The sequence below is a fragment of the Panthera tigris genome, chromosome E2 (genome assembly GCF_018350195.1).
Source record: "Panthera tigris isolate Pti1 chromosome E2, P.tigris_Pti1_mat1.1, whole genome shotgun sequence".
NCBI classification, from domain to species: domain Eukaryota; kingdom Metazoa; phylum Chordata; class Mammalia; order Carnivora; family Felidae; genus Panthera; species Panthera tigris.
This window is the reverse complement of record NC_056674.1, coordinates 49,242,479-49,265,136: the sequence shown is the minus strand read 5'-3', so window position 1 is coordinate 49,265,136 and position 22,658 is coordinate 49,242,479. Positions and strand designations below refer to the sequence as shown.

The 22,658-nt window shown below is 46.5% G+C and overlaps 1 protein-coding gene and 1 long non-coding RNA gene across 4 annotated transcripts in view; both read right to left on the bottom strand.

Moving 5' to 3' along the window:
* The window catches only part of ZNRF1 (zinc and ring finger 1), a 104,025-nt gene that overhangs the window by 31,444 nt on the left and 49,923 nt on the right, over positions 1-22,658 (bottom strand). The window lies entirely within an intron of this gene.
* Positions 5,178-8,860, bottom strand: LOC122234375. Its single transcript, XR_006212155.1, has 3 exons — positions 7,244-8,860; positions 5,995-6,112; positions 5,178-5,629 (listed from the first exon to the last, which is right to left on the bottom strand). It is a non-coding gene; the product is annotated as an uncharacterized LOC122234375 (long non-coding RNA).

Below are 22,658 nucleotides of genomic sequence, written 5' to 3'. Positions count from 1 at the left end.
TCTTAGCATTCACCACCGCTGCGCCGGCTATCTGTCACCCCCATTACAATATAAGCTCCTTGAAGGCAGAGTCTTTTTCTTTTCCTGCTGTGTTCCCAGACCATGGCATATGACAGACTCTTGAAAATATCTGCTGGATGAATGAATATCACACTTCATGGAACTGTGTGAAAGAGGCCCAGCTGTACAACTGGAAAGAGATAACAAATTAAGAGTATGTTACACTGTTGTTTGAGTCCATTCCCAGCGGAGGCTACCTTCCACCACTCAGGGCTCCACCAACTGCCATACCACAGTGAGAGTTAAGTAGGATGGTGAAGTGTTTGTGAGACGGAATGTTAGTTAAAAACCCACTGCGGTCACGCTGCTTCCTGCCCAACTTGTGGTTCTGACACAGGGTGTTGATAGTAATCACATGTGCGGGTGCACAGAGCGCAGGCACCCTTGCTACCGCGAGTGTGGTGTGCAGCGGATGTGGACGGCTCCGCTCGGGCTGCCACCTGGGCAGGGCTTGAAAGTCCTGGGGGCCAGAAAGAGGTCAGCCCTGCCCCCGTGCTAAACCAAGTTATGTTGAGCTGAACCCCCTCTGGTTTCTCATTTCTCCTACCAATGAGAGCAGGCAGGACCGCGCTACCTCCTCCTCCCCGCGAGGAAGTGCCTGCAGGTGGAAGAGCGGTGACCTTTCTGCCCCCTGCAGGGACTGCCTAGGGTCCCCATAACCATTTCCCGGAAAGTGAGGACTTCGGAACGCTTTAGCTAATAGATAGATTTCCTTAAAAAAAAAATGGGGGCACCTGGGTGGCTTAGTCAGTTAAGCATCCGACGTCGGCTCAGGTCATGATCTCTCAGTCTGTAAGTTTGAGCCCCGCGTCGGGCTCTGTGCTGACAGCTCAGAGCCCGGAGCCTGCTTCAGATTCTGTGTCTCCCTCTCTCTCTCTGCCTCTCTCCTGCTCGCTCACTCTCTCTCTCTCTCTCTCTCTCTCTCTCTCTCTCAAAAATAAATAAAACATTTAAAAATGTAAAAAAAAAAAACCCAACCCTCTTTATTATGGAAATTTTTCAGACAAACAAAAAATAGAAAATAATGGGCTTCCAGGTACTCATCACTTAGTTTCAACAATGATCAACTCAGGGTCAATTCTGTCTCATTTTCTCTTAGGGTATCCAGGTCTTGGTTTGCCTAGACAATCTCAGTTTAAGCTTGTCCTGGTGTAATTAAGAGCCCCTCTTCAGTCTCAAACATGCCTGGGACTAGACAATAAATTACACAGTCACCTGCTCTCTACCCCAACCCACTCCTCCAGGCACCCGGATTCTTTGGAAACAAATTCCAGACATAAGTCCATCTATAAATAATTCACAATGTGGTAACAAATATTTTAATACAGATCAACACCCATTAGACACAGTGCTCTTTCAACACTCTTACCAGGGGGTTTCATGTCTCATAAGAGGGGAGCCAAGAAGGGAGAGTGGGAATTGCCCCTGGACAGGCTCTGTGCTATGTGCTTGCATGTGGGTCCCCATAGCTCATGGACGGGGCGAGCACACCAGCTCATGGACGTCACCCCAGCTCATGGACGGGGCGAGCACACACATGGGGAAGGCAAATGTGTGCTTGTGCCTGCCTGACTCCACTGACTGGCCTCTTGGCACTATACCCGTATGGAGCTGCCTCCATACAGGACTCTAGAAACAGTCACGGACAACAGGGTATCAGGATAGAACTCGGCAGCCGCGGCTTATTATACACATGGACACAAAAGGAGCAATGGGATTTTGAACAATTCAAGTGAAGAAACTCAGACTTCAAACTGTCCCACAAGAGAATAAAACCCCAACCTTTGTCTCTGGGTGGTGTCGCCGGGAGACTGCAGAGCTAGGCTAAAAGCTGGGTGGTCTAAGCAACCTATCTTTCTAGCATTTAGGAGACAAGAGAGAAATGAAACACAATCGTCTCTTCGGAGTCCTCAGAAGAAATAATCCTAGAAAGTTCACTGGTCTACCCCACCACTGGGGTATGTTTCCCAGGCCACCTCTGGGTGTCTCCCAGAGGCCAGTCAGAAGACAGCACAGGATGTTCGCTACAGCATCCAGTCGGGTAGCAGTGGGCTTCGGGCAGCCCCGACGATAGATGGATAAGAACCGTGCCGAGCATGGACACTATGAGGCAGCATGCAGCAGGCATCAGCAGTGGACGGAACATACTCACAGGACAGATATGAACACAGCGCCAAATTCAAACAAAGAAACAACGCATTTTCACTTAAAAAGCAGATGCACATGATTAACTAAAATCCAACACAAAAACAAAAATGAAAACTACACGTATGCACATAAAGTAACAACTCACGATACACCAATAAGAGAGTAAACGTGTGCATGGCTGGCTGTGGAGGGGGACGAAGACTAGGAGTAAAAGGGAGTAAATCAATGTACAGATGAATAAAACCAAGAGAACGGCCTTGCCCAGACCAATGATAAAATGCCACAAACTGAGCAACAGTATTAACTCAACCTCTGCCCCAGAGGGAGCCACACACAAAAAAAAAAAAAAAAAGAAAGAAAGGAAAAAAAAAGCGCTATTAACAGAACCCAGCAAACCATCAATACTTGTGAAAAGCAGGCTGGCCCCAATTTCTCTAACAGTATCTTTCACCCAACTAGCTAGCTGATTGACAAATGGTCCAGGGCTCGGGACGGGAGAGGAGGCCTCACTTGTCTTTGCCGTCTGCACGTGGGAAGGGTATGACGAATGGCAGCACTTGGGCTTTGTCACTTTAGCCCCTGCCTTTCAGAGGTGAAGGTGTGGGGGTGGCTCAAAAGGAGGCCCATCCGCTGCAACGCCTCTCCTCAGAGTGTGGACCTGGGAGTGCCGGTCCCAGAGGCACCTACTTCCGGCTGGATGACTCATGTCACAGCTCTGGTTACATTTCTTACCAGAAAAAGAAGGGGGCTGATGGGAGGCTCTCAACCCACAACTGCTAAGTGCCAGGCACTGATTGGCATATAAGTGCCAGGCACTGGTTGGCATACAAGGCAGAAAGCGCTCCTTCATGAAGCTTAAACTCTGATGGGGGCTGCATATGTATGGGTATGCAGGCAGGGGGACCACCTCATCATCACTGCTAGGACAGGGACAGGACAACGTGCCAAATGCAACTGGCAGCAGAGCCCTCCCTGAGATCTTGAGGCTTGGGGCTGAGGAGGCAGTGACGTCAGAGAGGTTTCTGGTAAGCAGGAACGGTTCAGCTGAGACTAAAGGGTAAGTAGGAGGCAGCCAGGCAGCTAGGTTGGGCGAGCAGAAGGCCTGAGGACTGTTCTCTCAAAGAACTAAAAAAATTATCAGTGTGGCTGGATCAAAGAGGTAAAAATCCATCACCAGTCGCATGGAGTAGCAGACTGTATTTTCCAAAAATGGCCTTAGGAGTATTCCCAGTCCCACATACACTTCCAGAACCTTGCCGGTCTTCACCAAGCTCTGGAATCTTTTCTCTTCCCATAAACCTGGACGGGTTTGTGACTGTTCTGACCAAGTGGGTCGAGTAGAGATGCTATGATGCATGAGGCTGTCATACGAGAGACTCAGCTGCCACCTCGCTGTGTCTCAGGACCCTCCCCCTGGAACCCAGCTGCCATGCTGCGAGGAAGCACAGGCCAAACATCGAGGCCTCACGCATCAGCGTTCTGGCTGAGAGCCCTAACTGAGGTCTCAGCCAGAGCCAGACATGTGAGTGAACAGACCATCAAGACACAGCACCCAGCCAGCCGGTTTTCCAGCCGAAGCCCCAGATATCAGGAGGCAGAGGCAAGCTGCTCCTGCTGTCCCCAAGCAAATACCAGAGCCACAGAATCTGTGAGCATAACGGTTATTTTACACCTTCTAGTTTGGGGCTATTTTGTTACACAGCTTGAGGGTAAGAGCAAACGGACACATAAAAAAAGTAGTGTATTCGTATAATGGAAAACTACTGCAGCAAAGCAAATGGAAGGTGTGTGAATATGCACCTAACAATACGGACGCGTCTCATAAACATACTGTTGAGGAAGGAAACAGACATAAGAGCATATGGTTTCTGATTCTATCTAATTAAAGCACAATTATAAGACAAATCCACGTTTTACAAGTCAGGATGGCTGTCACCTGCTAGAGGGGCAGTGACTGGAAAGGGGCATGAGCGGTCTCCTGGGATGCTGGTTACGGAGTTGCTCAGTTTGTGAAAATTCATCAAAATGCACACTTAAAATGTAATATAAGCACTTTTCTATATGTACATTAAACTGTAATTTTTAAAAAGTTTCATTTTTAAAAAAATGTTGACAGGTAGAATGGCAAAAAAAAAAAAAATGTGAGAGCTAAGAGGGAGATAGGGATCAGATCTGATAGGGCCTTGTGAGGCACACAGAGAACTTAGGTGCCTCATTCCGGAAATACTACAAACTATCCAGAAACTCTGGATTTTAGAACATTTTAGAAACACTACTCTGGTCACAGTGCAGTAAATGGACTGGGTTGGTCTGAAAGCCTGCAGAGCAATTAGGGGGTTGCTGCAGTCACTCAGGCCCAAAGTGGTGTGAATGGAGAAAAGCAGGTGTGGGCCAGGCTACCCCACTGCCCTGCCAACCCCTGGCAAACATTAAGGTCCCTATGCCACTGGGGCCTCCGGACTGGCTGCCCAATGGGCCATCTGGCAGACTCAGAATCCAGGAGGGACATCTGGTCAACGCGACCCTGAACAATTATTATCTTGATTACTAAAATTTTCTGCTTCCTCTTATATACCGTGCCCAACCCCGGGAGAAAAGCGTATGGATTACAAAGATCTCTAAGGGGTTCATACTCTGGGGTTTGTTATCTTAGAAGTTAGAGGAATGGGCACAGGAGTAGTTAACAATGACGCTCAAGTTTCTGGCATCAGGAAGTGGGTAAACAGTGGTTTTTATGAAGGTATGAATCCTAGGAAGAGGACGGGTTATGGGAAGGGGGTGGGGATGAAGATGACGGGCAGTTTTGAACACACCAAGTCTTGAGGACTCTGAGAGACATTCAAGTGGAGACAGCTGGCGTGTCTGGTGTAGGAGCTGAGGCCCAGAGGGAAGAGGTGGACTGGGGATGTTCATGAGGGTAGAATCAACTTAAAACAGAAAAAAAAAAAAAAAAAAAAAAGCCACGGGAACAGATAAGCCCACTCTAGGAGAACGTTTGAGGATCCCCGCCTGGGCCCTGAGGGAACATAATATTTAAAAAACCACACTTAAACATGAGCGCAAATACCACGGATACTGGAAGTAGAAGGGCACAGCTAGGAATAATATTTACAGTACGTACGCTGAGATCCCAAGCAAAAAACCCAACCAAAACAAAAAAATGAAGTTCCCAAACTGTAGATATCTATCTGCAGAGCGACTCTTCTTACTTTCTTTCCTTTTGTTCTTGTTTCTCTTAGCTGGAAAGTGGTGTTGCTAAAGGGCTACGTCTTGACTTTGGCTAACCTTCACTCAGATGGTAAGACAACGCCGTTCACCTCTGTGGCTAACGAGCGGCAGGAAGTACCCCTTTTCTCACTTTCTTCGGCCCCACTGGCTCTCCTCAGGCGTCAGCTCGGTTCCATCCCTGTGCTGAATGGAACTGGGGAGGTGGGAGTGGACCCTCGCATTTTTGAGTGCATCCAAAATAACTTGGTGAGGCAGCCTCGGGTCCATTTGGCAGACAGAAAAGAGGCTCACACAAGGAAGGAAATGGACGCAGGGCGACAAGGGAAGTGTGTTCTCCAGCCCCGGCCACCAGGGCCACATTTCAAACTTGGATTAGGGAGATTACACTCCGTGCCCCAGGGGGAGGCACGATGGCTGGCCGGGGACGTGGAAGTTTGCTGCACAGACTCCGGACCCAGAACCACTCACTCACTCGCTCACTCACTCACTCACTCACTCGCTCACTCACTCACTCACTCACTCACGGTGGCAGCTGGTGTTGGAAGCCCTTGCACGCACCTGGGGCGCTCTGCCTCCAGAGGTCACGCTCCAAAACCAGGTCACTGGGTCTTTCACTTTTTGGACCGACCGATGTTCGAGCTTGGCTTTAAAAGGCAAAAGCAACCAAGGAGACAATCTGTGAAAAAGGAACGGCAGGTGTGGAGTAGAGCTCGGCGCAGCCTCCCGAGGAAGGGGTTTGCTGCACCAGCGCGGCCGCCCCGCGGGCTGCTCCCCACACACACGGGGACCTCGGCCAGGCAAGGTACCTTCACTGGGGATGGCGCACCGTGTGGGGATGCCCCCCAGTCACGTAAGCACGTTATAAGACGTTCGCTAATTCTAACTGCCATGCTCTTCCAGTCCAAGGCTTTCCCAGGGCAATGTGCTCTTGAGGAACGCGGGCACTCGGCTCCAAACTTTGAGACCTGTTTCACGTGATACTTTTCTTCCCCAAGGTAGATCAATAGATTTTTATTTGTAAAATATATTTCTGGATATTTATATTTTCATTTTTTTTTAATATCATGCCATCTCCAGGATTTTGAAATCTGCTTTGTTTTAAAGCAGACTCCATGCCCAAAGTGGGACTTGAACTCACGATCCCAAGATCAAGAGTCACAGGTTTTACTGACTGAGCCAGGAAGCACCCTGAAATCTGTTTTTTTTTTTTTGTTGTTGTTGTTTTTTGAGAGAAAGAAGGAAACAGAGAAAAGCCCATGTTCAAGAGTGAGGGAGGGGTCAGAGGGAGAGGGAGAGAGAATCCTAAGCAGGCTCCCCACCCAGAGCCTGACTCAGAGCTTGATCTCACGACCTTGAGATCATGACCTGAGCCAAGATCAAGAGTCGGCTGCTTCACCGACTGAGCCACCCATGCACCCCTGCTTTTTCATTTTAAATATATTTTCTTTACATGGAAATAATACAACTTCCCTCATCTCTTTTAAGAAATGGTTACGTGGTACGGAGATATAATTTCTCTAGCTAATTTCCGACAGATAGACATTTAGGCAGTCCCCAGTTTTTCAGTATTAGAAACAACACTACATCACGACAGCAACTGAGTATCTTGGGCACCGTGTCCAGTATCATCCTTTGGGTAAGTCTCACATAGTAAAACTGCTTGGTTAAGACACAGATACCTTACAACACAACTTCTACCTACTACAAAAGGGTACAAGGCTACAAGTAAGTAAAAAGTCCCCAGCTGAACTCCCGGAGGTATTGATAACAGTGTCGTCTACATCCTAGAAGGACATCACCATCTTACCATCTCCTCCTTTGCTAGATCCCCTTCCCGGGATTCCAGGTTTTCCTCTTTCTCGGTTTGCTCCCTCCTTAGGATGGAGGGCATCCATCGGCAGTTTCCAGGGAAAGGGAGCATTGTGAGACTTTACAAGGGACCTAATTGTCACCTCACATGTCTGTGGGTGGGGGGCTGGCTGACTGGTGGTGTCACTGCAACAGGTCAGAGACATCACGCTGCTCTTTGCTGATCTTTGTTCCTGCCCTCTGGTTGCCAAGGCCGATTTAACACAGCCCACAGTTCATGGCCCACGGGCCTGTGCAAGGCCCATCTCGTTTCCTTTCGCCCTCAAGTCATTCCATTCGCCTCCCTGCAGACCTTCTGCTCCAGGAGGTACCCTTTAATGTACTTTATGTGCACACCCCGCTTTACAGGTGTGCTCGTGAAACGTGGATCATGATTTTCGGAATGTGGCTGTTTTACTTTTTTGCTCTTTACTGAATCATTCCCATCAGCAAACAAATATGCTGGGATTTCAGCAATTTTGGAAAAATGCCTTCTCTTGACTCAGCTTCCCCTGACAGCTATCTCTCATTTTTTTTTTCATCATTTTGCATCCAAACTCCTCCAAAAGGTTGTCCATACTTGTTAATGCCTCTTCCCTCTCACCCCACACCCACCTCCATGAGACTTCTGCCTTCACCACTCCGTCAAAATGGCTCATCAAGGGCACCGCTGGCCTGGTGCCACCAAACCTACGAGTCGCTTTTGGGTCCTCATCTGCACGGGCTCTCCCAGGGGCACAGGCCAGGCCAGCGCTCCTCTCTGACGTGCTCTCTTTACTTGGCTTCCGTGCTGCACTCTTTCGGCTTTCCTCTCACCCTGCTAGTGGCTCCTTCTGTCTCCTGTTTTGTTTTCTCCTCTTCCTCCCAACCCCAGGATAATAGTTGATGCCCACGGCTCAGTCCGGACCCTCTACTATTCTCTTTCTACATCTTCTCCCTTCTGAGTATGGAGGCTTTAAATACCAACTACGTTTTTGCCTTTTTGTGCTTGAAAAAGTTCTTCCTTGTTCCTGTGACACAAAGACATTCTACTTTTCCTCCTACTTCTTTATAATCCCACATCTGCAAACCTTGGGGCCTGGGAGTTTTGGAATTGAGACTGTTCCAGACTTAAGAAAGGTGATGTTATGCAATGCCTCTATTAACGTCTGGGACAGCCCCACATAATTACAGTTTTGAAGTGACCCACCAAAGAAATAATTGATTCAGGCAAGGATCATCAATAGATATGAAAACCATTAAATTTTATCATTAGAATGATAAAATCATTCTGTTACCAGAGAAGAGGACACCTGCAAGTCACAACAGCCCTGGTAGTAAGTTGCTCACTGCAAAGGGAAAAAGTATACCTTCACCAGGGGAAGCCTTGGCGGTCACGATCGTACCATATGATCAAACTTAACAGAACTGTAATGGTAGAAAAACCTGACATTCAGTACCTATCTCCTTATGTGATACAATACAAAGTATGCAGCAAGAACACCTACATTCTTCACCAAAATGTTTAAGCTGAAATCAATCAAGCCTTTAGACCCAGCTTCCAGTTTATAAAGAAATACCAGGGAAAGTATAGACAGAGTAAATGATACCACAAGGAAACAATCAGACAAACCCAGAATGAGGGACATTCTGTAAGTCAGTTGGTTCTGGTCTTTATAAGATGTCAGTATCACACACATGCACACACAGAGCTGTGAATCAAGAGAAATTAAAGAAACAGACCAACCACCAAATGTAATGCATGAACCTTGACTAAAAATCTTAGTTCAGTAAAGACAGCTGACAAATATATTTTTGGTCTGAAACCAAATATCCTTCAAATTTGAATCTGAAGATTGAGCAGAGGGGAATCTGGGTTAGGACCAGGGAGTTGGCAGTTCTCCCAACATGCTACAGTGGGAGGAACCCCCTTCCAGAAGGAATCAATGACCCTATGTCTTACAGAGTTTTATCTGCAGTCTGCCTTGCATGATATTTTGTGTATGTGTATGTGTATATTATGTGTATGTTTGTATCTCCCACACTAGATTGTTCCTGAGGATAGTGAACATGCCTAGTTTATTTAGTTTTTTAAATTTATTTTTGTATTTTCCATAGTGATTTATAATAGCAGATGTTCAATAATGTTCACTACACACTGTTCAATGAACAATAAATAATGTTCCAATGCTCAATAAACATTTATTGAGTGGGGGAAAAACATTCTGGGGATAAATGGGGGAAGTCTGAATATGGATTGGGTATTGATATTATGGAATTGCTGTTAAGTTTTAAAAGTGTGACAATTATATGGTGATTCTGTAGGAAAATGTCCTTTCTCTTGGGCATGTCCTTTCTCTTGTCCTTTCTCAATGTCCTTTCTCTTATACTACCTATATGTAGTAGTAAGTAGTATGTAAAGTTTCACAATGTTTGCAACTTATTTCAAATGGTTCAGCAGGAAGAAAGAAAGAAAGAAAGAAAGAAAGAAAGAAAGAAAGAACAGAAAAATCTATATATATATACACACATATATAGATAAAGCAAATACAGCAAAAATGCTAAGTGTTGAGTTCAGGTACTAGATATGTGGGTGTCCACTGTGATATCATTTTAATTTTTCTGAATATTTGCAAGTTTTATAAGTTTTTTAAAAAACTGCAATGAAATCTGTGATGTTCACACAAGCAGGATAAATAAATGATTACAAATAAACAGCCTAATCTCAACTAAGTTTTGCTGCCATGTGGGTTATGAAAGAGCTTCCAGTTTTCAGAGTTTTCTGGGTTTCAGATTTGTGTATAAGAAAAGGTGGACCTGTATTAATTTTGCGGTGTTACCACTCTCATTTAGGTCTTTTAATTCCTCTAGAATTTTATGTGACATTATGTGGAGATCCGGTTTATGTATTTCCATCTAGTAAGTCAATTATCCTAACACTATCTAATGTGCAATCCATCCTTTCCTCACAGATTCACGGTGCCCCTTTATACCAAATTATGGTCCCACTGATACATGGGTCTATCTTTGAGATCTTCATTCCATTTTTGTCTGTTTTACCTATTCTTGCATAGACACTATACTGCTTTTAGTACTATAGTTCGATAGCTCATAATATCTGGTGTAAAAGTCCCCCTTTTCTCTTTTTTCTAAAAGTTGACTTTGTTACTTCAAATGCATTCATCAATAAAAGATTTAAAAAAAAATCCAGTTAGAGTCCCAAGGAGAACTGCACTTGTGGCAGACTATATTTTCCAAAGATAGTTGTGCCAATATATATCTCACCCCACACACTCTTTCTACAATGTGATATTAACATCCCTCAATCGACAGATGGGGTCTATGTTCCTTTCCCTTCTATGTAGAGTGATCTTCGTATCTGCCTCAACTAGTCATGTGCAGAGGTGCAAATTACTGGTTCACAAAATAGTGAGAATGATTACTGTTGTTTAAGCTCATCGGTTTTGGGGTAATCTATTACTCCATAGTTACTGGAATAGCACTGAATTTATAAATCAATCAGAAGGAAAGATTATCATCTTTATAATATTGGATCTCATGCAAGATTACAGAACATCTTTCCTTTTATTTAGATCTCCAGTAGAGAGTCTACAAATGGCTTCAGTTAAATACCAGACACTTTATGGTTTGTTCTGTTATTATTTCTTAAATTTCTAGTCAGTTAATGCAGACATTGGGAAATACAATCTGATACTATAGATTCATCTTATATCTGATAACATCATGAGGAAAACAAAAAGGGTTATCTCTTCCCTTCCAATTCTTACATTTAATTTCTTTTTCTTTCCTTAACCTGTTGATCAGGATCTCCATTATTAAGTTAAAGAAAGTTTTTTCCATTGGATATAATGTTTGCTACAGATTTTTGTTATATAACTTTTGTCAAATTGAGAAAGTTCCTTTTATCATTATTTAGTGAGAATTTAAAACATAAAATGGACTGAATGACCTAATTCTTTTTCTGTATCAAGTGAAATCATGTGTTCCCTCTTTTGGTCTATTGATAAAACAGGTTTTCTGATGTTGAACCATCCTTGCATTTTGGGCAAAAATAGTATTTGTTTGTGATATGTATGTTCTCAATATACTATGAGAGTGGTTAGCTGATATTTTATTTGGAATTTGGTAACAGAGGTGCTAGAGAGATTTTTCATTGGTGACCAAATGTTAGTATCTATAGGTCTTTCCTCTGTAGTAGCTCAGTTTCTTCAAAGAAAGATCCTCTAAACTCTTGCCTCTACCCCTGGAATTCCAAAATAGAACAGGAAAGGAAGTTTGGAGCCTCATGGTACAGTACAGACTCCTGTCTGATCCTCTTGTCTGATCCTCCTGTCTCAGTGCCTGACCAAGTCTACAAACTCCTGCTCAGTTTTTATGGAGACAATCCCCCACCCAAATGCTAAAGGGCTGGGAAAGGGGATTCATCCAATGGAGGGGAAGAGGCAAGTGGCTTGTTAACCAGACTTTCAAACTATCCCCTTATTTTCAAGGCTAATAGAGGTCTGGCTGATAATCTGTGGAATGTCCATATGATGGACTATCAGACTGCCAAAATAAAAAGGTAAAACTTTTGTATACTAACTTCTCCACAAATTGAATTTTTTTTACAAAAGTTGCAGCATAATATGTAGAATGTGAAACCCTTAGAAAACAAAGAAACCCACACACAATGGCATCAGCACAGACACACCCATGTGTCACAGTGGCCACCTAGTTACCCATAGACGGGGAGATTGGAATAGGAGAAGGGACACAATCTTTTCCTTTAAACACTCTGTGTTGATTTTGTGATAATGCACTCCAATTACTTTCACAATTACAAGAATCAAAAAAAGACAAAGTTTTGTTAAGTTCTCCTACCTCCTGACCCCCACCATAATTAACCCCAGATCTCTGCAAAAGAGATTCCTGCTACTTAGCAAGAAGGCACGACCAACAGTCTGGGTCCGAACGGTGATTTTGGCCGAAAAAACCCTGATAGAGTTTGCAGCAGATGGTGGTACTCTGGGGCCATCCCCGCAAGGGAGCTGCCCCACAGCCCCAGTTGCAGGAGCAGCCGGCACCTCTTTGGCTGGACAACTGTGCTGGGATGAGCAGTGAAGAGGCCCCCCCCCCCCCATCCCTGCTTTCTTATCATTTTGCTTTCCGCTTCTCCCTTTCCAGCTCGGCCTGCCTGCATTTAGCTTGTGTAATACTATAATCAGCAAAACAATGGGATTGCTATAGTTTCTCACTCCAAGGAAGCACATTCTCCTTTTCCTTATTTTCTTTTAAGTTTTATTAATCCATTTTGAAAGAGGGAGAAGGAGGGAGGGAGGGAGAGGGAGGGCGAGGAAGGGGGAGGGAGAGAGGGAGGGGGGAAGGAGATAACATGCACGCACAAGCCGGGACGGGCAGAGAAAGAGAGAGGGAGAAAGAATCCCAAGCAGGCTCTGCACTGTTAGTGCAGAGCCCGATTCCATGACTGCAAGATCATGACCTGAGCCGAAACCGAGAGTCGGCTGTTTAACTGACTGAGTCACTCAGGCTCCCCCACCCTTTCCTTATTTGAAGGCACGAAAGCTACTGAGGAAGGAACACAGGAACAAAGCCCATCTCTCACAGAAGGTAAGGCGAGAAGTATCCTCCGTGCCCCCGTGAAAAGCAGCCTCATCGGTCTGAATTAACTGAACACAGCATTCCGGTACCACCGGGTCTGAACCCAGCGTACCAGCTACTGGTGTTCCACATTGACCTTTGCTGGGCCCTGTGATGGACACAGGATGGCACATGTGAGGCTGGGGAGGACGCACAATGAGCCAAGGGCAGGGCCGGGCAACAGGTCTTTCTGAAAAGCCCCTTTGGCTCTCACCAATACAAGACACACTCATGCCAAATACTGCAAGGATAGCCAAGAGCAGCCAGAAAAGAATCTCAATTCTCTTGCTACAGCAACTTTCAGTTTGCTGCTCATTTAGCTTTTCCATCCACCTGGGACAGTGGGAAGAGGAGGAAGAGGAAGAAAAAAATGAGAACGGTAGCTCCCATCTTCAGAGCTGCTTTGAAGGGCCAGGAACAAGTTCTGGGCGCCTTGCTCGCATCGCTGCATTTAATCTCTGGAACTTCCTTGCTATGCACCATTATTATTCCTACTTCCCATATGAGGAAAATGAGGCCCAGGGAGGTGAAGGTCAGACAGCTCTTTAGTGATCAGAGCTTCGAGCACAACCCAGACAGACAGACCTCAGGATAATATGAAGAACCAGATGGGGAAGTGAGGTGGGGAGGGAAGAAGGAATAAAACCAAGCAAACCAAAGTGACTTGTTCTTCCTTTTCAATCAAGGACACAGCAACTGAATTTTGGTTTAAAATCAGGCCCTTCTATGGGGCGCCTGGGTGGCTCAGTCAGCTAAGCGTCCGACTTCAGCTCGGGTCATGATCTCCCAGTTCATGGGTTTGAGCCCATGTGCTGACAGCTCAGAGCCTGGCGTCCGCTTCGGAGTCTGTGTCTCCCTGTTTCTCTGCCCCTCCCCTGCTCATGCTCTGTCCCTCAAAAATAAATAAACGTTAAAAATAAATGTAAGTAAGTACAAAATCAGGCCCTTCTCTCCAAGCTGAACTAATGCAAGCCTCAAGGTAGGAGAGATGTTTCCAGGAGTAATATCCCTCTCCTCCATTGGGTGATCTAGAAATCCACAGGAAGAGCTGTGACAATAATGAGGAATGGACCCTGTGCTGTAGCAAAGATTATGAGCTGGGAGACAACTCCCACCTGTCTAGTCTCACCTGGCCTGAGGGAGGCAGACACACAGGGAGGTCACAGCCAACTCAAAAGGCCACTTGTCCCCCCCTTTATTACCGAAGACAAAAGTGGCAACAGCTTTGTGCCTGGAGTCTTCTCCGTTCTCGTTCTGATTCTGTCTGGTAAGAACTGTCTTGCCCTTACCACATGAGCAGAGTGGCAGGGGGACAAGGTGTTCACAAGCACTCACCCCTGTGACAGCCGCAGAACCTCAGAGCTCACAGGGTGACTTCACAAACTTCATTATCCACTCTCAAAACCAATAGTGCATGATCTTCATTCATTAATTAATTCAAATACTTTCCCAAAATGAAATCAAAGTCTTCGGGCTAAAATTTAAAACACGCAAATGAAGGCCACCATATATTTTTTCAAAGCTACATAACACGAACACCTATCCAGGGCAAATGCTGAACCTGGCAGGGCAGTGGTGGGGGCGGGGGGGGGTTGCGGCAGAGGGTCAGAGACGAAGGGGGATAAGGTAAAATGTCAAAGCAGGTGGAGCCTGGCTATCTACACCCACCCCAATCTAGGCTGGAATCTACCCCTGGCCTCCGGGAATGCACAGGCTGGAGGCACCCTTCCCCACCTTCCTGAAGGCACTCCAGAGTGTCCAGCTTGCGACCGGTGTGGTGTGGGCGGTGTGGTATGGGCGGGAAGATGTGGGGTGGGATGGTGGGGGTGGGGTGGTAGAAAAAGGAGTAAGCAGGCAGCTAAAAGTATAAGCATTCTTATCAAGGGTCTGTCTCTAACCTGGACAAACTTAGCATTTCTGAGTGCCCATTTTTTCCCTTATAAAGCGAGGAGACTGGCTTATATCTCTGAGATTCCTGCTAATTTTAAGCCTTATGGATTTAAAGTTAGGGATCACCGTGGTTTTCTCCCCTACCGAGGGTCCCCTTCAGTTCAGGGAAGACCCGGGGCTCTTCTGCCCCTAAAGAAAGGCAGTACTGTTCCCAGGTCCAACAAAAGGACTTGGGAAGCCTCACACATGATAAATAGTCTAAAATATTTTCAGAATTAATACGCCTGGCTTTTTAAAGCCTCTATGAGAAAAGGTAAGGGGATGTTTGTTATTCACATTGACTGTTAAACTTCAGAAGACGCCCCTCGATGCCTCTCCTTGGACCCTCGTGCAGCACCCCATCCCCACCCCCACTAAGCCTCCGCCACTTACAGTGACCTGAAGGAGCGACACTGGAACACCCCAGCTCCTGGGTGACCCTGTTACACACCCACCGCTATGAACTTGAGTGGCAAAGTGAACTCAGGTGCATGTGGCCAAAGCTGCGGCAAAAAGGTAAAGACGTATTCCATATTTGCACTCACTCTTAGCTCTTTCTGGCAAAGGATTCATCTCACTTGAGCAACTCTGAACCTCAGGAAAAGGTCAAAGCACTGACCTTGAGCCACTGTCCACAGAAACCTCTCCAGCTCTTCAGAAGCCTCGAGAGATTTTACGAAAGGAATAGTATTTCCCACGTGACTAAGAGATGCCATTTCTGAAGAGACAGGAGGTGTCGCGTCTGGCGCCCTAAACTCCCAGGGCTGTGCCTGCCGGCGTTTCCAGTGGAGCATCCACGCAGCACTGCCTCCGTGTGAGGTGCTCTTAGACAAACACGGCTCTAAGCGTGTTATTATAAATGAGATATAACAGGTCTGTCAAAGCAAGTTCTTCAAACTGTCTCGATTCTTTTGAAGTCACTGAACAGCCATTTGCTTAGATCCTTCTAAGCAGCATAACAGCGAGAACACTGATACTCTGTCAAGTCCAAAGTATAACCTGATTTTAAGTTTCTTTCACAGATTAACTGGAGGGAAATATGCTATAAACCAATGTTCTTCGCAGTCACAGCCGCCAGGCTCTCGGGCACGGGAACCTCTCGGGTAGTAGTTGCGGGAACTACTACGTCTAGAGGCCAGTTTTCATTAGAAGGCCTCAGCCAGGTCAGAAGCTGTTACAAAGCTGATTCCACAAATTAACACTTTAAACCGAGCTGGTGGCAAAACGATGAACCGTGTCAGGAAACCTGGTGGGATGGAAGTCACACTGGGACACAGGGAGCCTACTTCTCATGTCTTCCTCTTTGGTCACTCCCGACCAAGCCATCAGAAAATCTGCCAGCAGAATACCAGAGCTCCACTTACACGGTCTGCATTTATCATGTCCCCTGAAGGGAAGTCACCACCAGGCAGTCTTACGGAGATCGTCTTGCCTCACTTTGTTGGCTTCCCCTCCTGCAGTTAAGAAATGCAGTACCCTCGCAGCACGGGGGAGAAATGAAGATATAACCTCAGAAGTCTTCCCCCAAATCAAGGGTGCAGCCAATGTTACAACCCAGGTTTCTGGACTCCTAAACTCTCTTTTGAGACCGGTGTGCTTGGGAGGACCTCAAGGCTCTGGTGCTCACGTGTGTGGAAGGGATTTATCCCCCCAGTCCTGCCACCCAGGGTAGGACCACCCAGGTTAGAAAACTGCCCATCACCTGGTTCAGCAATGACATGTTCAAGTGCTTCTGGGTTTTCCACAAATAATCACAAATAATATAATGACACCAGAGGTCTGGTCATATAACCCTGTCCCAACTCTCTATCTGCTCCTCTAGAGTTGGTAAGTGCAAAGGAATCGTGGGGGCGGAGGGGGGGGGTGGAAAAGATACAGGAACATAAACAACATGACTTCCTAGAGTCAAATGAAACAAAAAGATGGCTGAGAGAGAGAGGGGAGCGGTTAAATCTAATAGCCTAACACCTTTAGTCCACTTTTTATTTTTTTTAGTGTTTACTTATTTTCAGAAACAGAGAGAGACAGAGCACAAGTGGTGGAGGGACAGAGAGAGAGGGAGACACAGAATCCGAAACAGGTCTGAGCTGTCAGCACAGGGCCCGACATGGAGCTCGAACTCACAAACAGTGAGATCATGTCCTGAGCTGAAGTCAGACACTTAACTAACTGAGCCACCCAGGCGCCCCTTTAGTCCACTTTTTAAATTGATTTCTGCAACTCCTAATCATTACAGGTAGAGTAAAACACTGAAACCGTTGGCTCCAAATCTTCCTCTGCTCACATCTAAAAACAGAAGGATCAAATAAGACCTAAGAACAAACTTCAACAGATGGGCTTCTTTTGATGGCAGAGACTGGTTCCGAGCCCAACTAAGTCAGTTCACCACAAACAAAAATAAAAAGACTATAGTTTTCTCTGATCCCTTCACAGTATCAGAGATTTATCATGCTTGATCTTGATTTATTATGCTGTTCTTTTTTCAAATTCCACAGATATTTGACACCAAGAAACAGGAAGGGTGACTGCAAAGTGTCTATAATGAGTCCTGTAATCTAATCTGGAAGCCGTTCTGATAGCAGGCTCTGCCTACAGCAGACAGGTCTAGGACACTGTGAGGGCTCCCTTCACAGCTCCCAAATGCTCAGGCAGCTGGAGATCAAGGCCAGTAGCCAGTTATTCACATTCAAATATGAAAAGCTTAGCATGAAGCAGCCCTTGGGATGGCAGCAGCACAGAGCCAGAACAAGAAAAAGCCAACGCGGTCAAAAACTCTTAACTAAGATGTGCAGAGAGCCTAGTGCATCTTTTGGGTGGTGAGACTTGATTTATTTAAAGGAGAAGGGGAAAGGGACCACGTGGAACAATTCTCCTGGAACCAAAGACCCAAAGCTGTACCAGAGGCAAGCAGGAAGCACTAGCTGCTGCTAAGCTCTCATCAAGTTACCAAACTCAATATAAACATGTCTTTTCAAAGCAACGTGATGAGGTCTGCTGCGTACCTTCTGCCCAAGTCCACTATGAAGGGTTGGGATCCCTATTGTCCAGGAAGGCTCCAATTCCCCTGCAAGCTGTCCCCATCTGTAACCACTCCTTGCACTCTTCTGTGAGGCCTTGGCCACTCTTCTTCCCTTCAGTTCCTGCTGCCTGCAGTGGTGCTGAGCCAGCAGGTATGGGGAAACCATCCTTGGACTGGGAGCCAAAAAGGAAAAACCGGCACACCACTGATGAGAGTGGCCCACCTAACAGGACAGGCTACTATTCTATCTGCACCCCTGTAGAGAAAGAAGAGGAAAGGGGGAAGGCCAGCTATTTATAGGACCAGTTGGATATAATCCAGGCTTCTCTCTCAGCCCCCACATTTGTTAACGGGGGTTTACAGTGTGCACTGGTCCCTGCCCTTTCCACACACAGCTCACAGTGAAAAAAGCAGTTCCCCAGGCAGACCTATAGAACTCACTCCACTGACTTCCCGGCAAAGCAGTTGCTGGGGACAATCCAGAGGCCAGGGATGATGAATTCTCTGTTGGTTTATGAAGTCAGCATTCTCTCCTGTAAAGCTATTTCCACTCCTATGTCCTAAGACCTCTGACTCTGGAACTAGAACTAGAAGGTTCAAAAATGGTAGAGGGGCGCCTGGGTGGCTCAATCAGTTAAGTGTCCAACTTCTGATTTCAGCTCAGGTCATGATCTCACAGTTCGAGAGATTGAGTCTCACGGTTGAGCGAGATTGTGCTGAAAGTTCAGAGCCTGCTTGGGATTCTCTCTCTCTCTCTCTCTCTCTCTCTCTCTTTCTCTCTCTCTCTCTCTCTTCCCCTCCCTCACTCGTGCTCCCTCTTTCTCAAAAATAAATAAACAAACATTATTTTAAGTGATAGAGACTCAGAGAAAGTGCAAGAAACAACAGCAGGAATCTGGTCATCCTGCTGTCCTGACCCAGCCAGCCTCGTGGCTAAGGGAGGGCTTTTTAGTCTTGGGGCTGAAGGAGCTCGTCCTCTTGGAGCCCCTCTCAATTCAGGACCAAATTAAGTCATTTAAAAAATGCTCCAGGTGTTAATCAAACCCAGTGATTTCTGCTGAGCAAACAAGAAAACAAAACCCTGTCGCCATCTATATTTGTACTGGGACAACCTCAGTAAATTCGTTGAGACCAGAAATCCTCTTGGCATGAATAAGCACAAAACGAGCATTTGAGTTACATAGGAGTCAAAGGAGCAGGCAAACGGAGGAGGAGGCTGGCAGGGTGGAAGTTTTCAAAGAAGCCATCGGATTCTGACTGAGGCAAAACCCCAGGAGATTCTGAACAAATCTGAAAGGAAATACAACCACATGACTCAGAATAAAAACCCTAAATCTTGAATTCCAACAACCCAAGAAACAGAACTGGGAAATGCTACAAGGCTGAATGCGTCGGGGGATCCAAGTTCTCCTGAGAAAACCGAGAAGTTTAAACAGAGTCAGGGTCTTGCAGGGAGCCAAATGTCACCTTTACCAGCTCGCTCGACGAGCAAGCTTAGTCCACGGGATGCTCACCTGCCCTTCAAAGACTGAACAGTTTACACACTCACTGGAGTGACATTCCCAAAACAGGCCTGCTGGGAAATCTTACCTCAGAACAAATGAAGGACATCAACAGATTCTCAAAGCAGTAAGCCAGGTAACACTGACTCATTTTCACTTCGGTTAACTTTAGGGAATGAAGGACGTCCACACACTGCAATCCTGTTCGTCTTGCCTTTCTGGCAATAAAAATGACCAGAGGCAGAGAACTCTTAGGTTTTCTAGCTGCTTGCCAAGGGGATTCCCACGGAAGGTGGTTGAACCTGGTGGCATTAAAAGTCTCTTCTATGAGGGGCGCCTGGGTGGCTCAGTTGGTTAAGTGTCGGACTTCAGCCCAGATCATGACCTCACGGTTCGGTTTGTGAGTTCGAGCCCCACGTAGAGCTCTGTGCTGTCAGTTCAGAGCCTGGAGCCTGCTTCGGATTCTGTGTTTTCCTCTCTCTCTGCCCCTCCCCTGCTCACACTCTCTCTGTCTCTCAAAAGTAAATAAACATTAAAAAAAAAATTTTTTTTTAAGTCTCTTCCATGAGGTAAGTCCACGGTAGTTTGTGCTCCTGCACACGATGTGTGAACTTCAAGATCTTCAAGTCTTTGTATGAGTATCCAGTTCCCATTCGTAGAGTGCCAGTGCCAGATTTACTATTTAACCAAGAAAGGTAAACACCAACCTCAGATGGAACTATGTACCAGACTCTGAAACCTGTTCTGGCCACAGCCACTGGAACACATGACCATCACTGAAAAAAGAGGGACTTCTCAGCCCAATACTTTATTTTATGGGGTTTCTGGCCAGCACTGGCTGATGGGAATGTGAACTAAAATGTCCACTGGGATCTGTGGAAGGAGATGATCCTTTCAGTCAACCTCCTTAAGCCCTGACCTCTGAAGAGGAAGATTGCAGTTCATCTTTTTTTTTTTAAGTTCATTTATTTTGAGAGAGAGAAGGTGTCAGAGAGCGTGAGAGCAGAGGAAGGGCAGAGAGAGAGGGAGAGAGAGGATCCCAAGCAAGCTCTGAGCTGTCAGCACAGAGCCCGACGCCGGGCTCAAATCCACAAACTGTGAGATCATGACCCAAGCTGAAACCAAGAGTTGGACGCTTAACTGACTAGGCCACCTGGGTGCCCCTGATTTCAATTCATCTTATGGATCCTTAAATTTTAAACTAGACATTGGAAAAAAAAGACTCTGTTTGTTTTAGAGAAAGAGAGTACATGAGGGGCAGAGGGAGAATCTTTTTTTTTTTTTTAAGTTTATTTATTTTTGAGAGAAGGAGAAAGAGCAAGCACAGGAGGGGGGAAAAAGAGAGAGAAGGAGGGAGAGAATCCCAAGTAGGCTCTGCGCTGCCAGCCTGACGCAGGGCTCGAACTCATCAACTGTGAGATGAGGACCAGAGCCAAAAATCAAGAATCAGATGCTTAACTGACTGAGCCACCCAGGCACTGAGAGAGAATCCCAAGCAGGTTCCACGCTCAGCGCAGCACCCAATGCAGGCTCTATCCTACAACCTGGGATCATGACCTGAGCTGAAGTCAAGAGCTTGGCACTCAACTGACCGAGCCATCCCAGTGTCCCTAAAAGAAGGCTTCTAAAGTGATATGGGGAAGGGAACCTACAGAAATAATCATCAGATTTAAGAGCTAAAATGACTGCAGCCTTCAGAATTTTCTCTACTAGCAAACAGTCGCGATTATATATAAATATAACCTGCCAGCTCAGCAAAGGAATGGATCTAAATTCTGAGCAGCTCAGGGACAGCTTTGGGTCATGGACTAGCAAATGTCTTTATTGAGGAAATACCGGAGCAGGAACATCACTTGTTTTTTTCAGAGCTTGTGACGCAAGAGACACCCTTAGTCCTTCAAGGATATGCCCAGTGAGAGACGAGGCTGACTTTCCCAGGGAAAACTCATTTCAGTTGGAATGGCAATAATTCCCCCCATAAGACTTTATGCTGCTTTTTCTTCTGTAAAATCAAAGTCTTTGGCCACCAGGCTCACTTGACGAGATCAATGGGCATTGCGTTCTTACGCGTTTCCAGCAGAAGTGACATTCCACAGACCAGCAAGAAGGGGTTTCTTGCTCCAGAGGGTAGCTGGTGTGTCCAAATATCTCCGGCTCTATGGGCACAGGAAAGCTCTCTCTCCCGGAGAGCCAAGCGGTGCCCGTCGTCAAGCCCACAGGCTTTCCGAGAAGACCTGTTCCGGGGCCAGTACCACACGAAGGGCCGGGGACCAAGTTCTTCCCAACAAGAGATGCTAGGACCTTAAATCAGGACCCTGCTTCTGCACAAGAAGGGTGAAATTCAAAATCCTGGTGGAGCGGGGGACTGGAAAAACAAAGGAGGAGTGGTTCTCGATTCTAGTTAGCTAGCGCCACCACTTTATCTAAACCAGAGAAATAATTCCTTTAGAAAACAGTAACGTGGGAGCAGGGGGAAAAGCCCAAACAACGTTCCCACACTTCTCAATTCTCTCCTGCATCGATGCGGCAGGGGATGATGCCGGGCCCTGCTTGTTGGGAGAGGAAAGCCATCCCTCTACAAATGAGAGTGTTGGCCCACCCACTCTGCCGATTACAAAGGCCTTCTTTCTGCATTTGCCCTGGGAAGCTGATAAGATCACAGGAACAGGTTCATCCAGACGCCCTGCTCCTTCAATTACTACTCTAAAACAAGAGAGCTACACAAGGGAACAGACCAGGAAGAGAGTCGGATCCTCTTGTTTGGACCTGACCAGTATGAAAGGCCAGGTGTGAGAGACAAGGAGAGGCTAAGATCCTCCAACCGACGGGGGCAGTCAGAGCCAAGGCACCATCCCCAGAGAGCAGGTCTCATGCTCCAGGAGAGGTGATGCTCCACATGAACGGGTAAGGTCAGCCTCCCAGGGGAACTGAGATCAGGAGAGAAATCTCAGAGCAGTACAGTGGTGCCATCACAGCACTCAGACGGAGGAGCCGGTCAGGGAAGCACGGCGCACCCGTATTATTGACTGTGAAGTTATTAAGGCGGTTCTTAAAGTAAAAAAGCAATGATTCTAGACCCTTAATTAGACATACCAGAGTCAAGACTGAACACCCAGTGTGTGGCCTCAAAAGCCCACAGTGATCTCCCCTGTGGCTGTCTCCACCCCTTAACCCCCTCCCCACTCTTCCCTCTCACCCAGGCCTGATGGGGATTCTGTCCCGGCTCTTAGACCTCAGTCTGTGCCTAGCTTGTCCTCTGACCCGGAGAGATCAGCAAGGCAGGCAGA